This window comes from Cynara cardunculus (genome assembly GCF_001531365.2).
Source record: "Cynara cardunculus var. scolymus isolate 2C chromosome LG 9, CcrdV1, whole genome shotgun sequence".
In the NCBI taxonomy this organism is placed as follows: Eukaryota; Viridiplantae; Streptophyta; class Magnoliopsida; order Asterales; family Asteraceae; genus Cynara; species Cynara cardunculus.
Genome location: NC_037536.1, coordinates 3,167,657 through 3,169,416, shown reverse-complemented (window position 1 = coordinate 3,169,416; position 1,760 = coordinate 3,167,657).

The following is a 1,760-nucleotide window of genomic DNA, read 5'->3' as shown; positions in this document are numbered from 1 at the left end:
TCTCTGATAGATTTACAATGCAAGTTCTTCAACGATCACTGAACAGACTCAGTGAAGATCGCTGGAATTGAAAATACAGAAACATAAATACAACGTATAAGTGAAAAGGGATTATCATCAAATTACTGAGAGAGAGGATCAACAAGATCAACAACCCACCATCTATTATTCGCTCGTTGGTGCTGATGTTTGAAATAGGATGAGGGCTAATTCTCTTTTGAAGGCATTCTTTGCTCTAGCGTCTGTCTCGTTCGACCAGCTTCAGATTCTTTTCGCGTTCAGCTTCTGCAATAGAGAGAAGCTTAGCTTGGGCCTGGATAGCATTCACCGTCTTTTTGGATTTCTTTCTTGGAAGAACTTTGGTGGCTAGAGATTTGGCCAGCTTTAAGCTGTCCTCAGTCTGTTCTCTTTGAAGTTCTAGTTCTTCCTCGTCCTTGAGGGCCTCGAGTCTTTCAGGTTCGGTCAGCAAGTCGAACTCACCATAACTAGAGGTACAAAGAGGAATTTTTACTCTAGTTTGGTCGAGTGACTCCCTAAGCTGAGTCATCTGCTGGTTGGTGGAATACTGGGGGATGGTGTTAGAATTGAATTTTAGAGATTAATTGTATTCATTCTTGAAAGTTTGACTTTGTATTTCTTGTATTTGACTTTGACTTTTGTATTTTGAGTTGACCTATAAATAGGTCTTGATTAGTGTGTTGTAGTGTTAGAAGAGGAGCTTAATTGAGCCATTACTTGTAATATTGAGCTTTAGTGAAATAATACATATATTGACCATTTGACTTTTTCTCTCAAAGTTCATATCTTAAATATTGCCATTTATAGAGTTTTTGAATGAAGATTGAAGATTGATTGAAGATTTGGAGACACACAATTGGTATCAGAGCTTGATGCAATGAATTTGATTGAAGAAATTATACATAGTTGCACATTTTATCTGGAATTCGTGTTTTTTCTTGAAGATTCATCAAAGTGTTCTTGAATGTTCTTCACATTTTTCATAAAATTCTTCTCAAATCTTTCATTTTGGAGTGTTTGATTGTTAAAATGATGATCATTGTGTATGTTTTTACATCGTGAATCATTGTTATTCTTTCGATTTTGTGTTTTGATCATAAATATTAAAGATTTGAAGAAAATTTAGGATTTTTAGAAAAACTTTTGTTCTTATCAAAATTCATAAAATCTTGGAATTTGATCTATTTTGTAAGACTCGAGTTTTAAAAACATTCTCGTTAACTTACCCAAATTGTACCGTACATACATAACGGTCGGTAATTATTAAGGGGTTAAAACCGTCAAACTTCTAAACGGTTAATAATTATATATATATATATATATATATATATATTATATGAAGGAAAAAAAAAAGCAAATCCAACGTCGGCTTCTTCTTTTCATCTCACCGCCCCTCTCTCTCTCTCTCTCTTTCATTCTTTTCTTTTCTCTAAAATATTTCTCAAATCGTTGAAGCAATCGAAGTAACRATTATATATKCRGAATYCACTCTTCGAACCCTTCATAAAGGTATAAATTTCATTCACTTTTATTAGGGTGTTACATTAGCATTTTTTTAGACCGGTTTATAAATGATGTTATGTCTAAGTTTACGGATTGATATTGTTATAAGTATGATATATTTCATGTTTAGAATGCTAGGATTGATAAAATTGATGTAGAAATTAAAAGGGTAGATTATGGTTTCATATGGTTAGATTTGGTGTATATGTTTAACGGCACATCAATTGTTCGATATAATG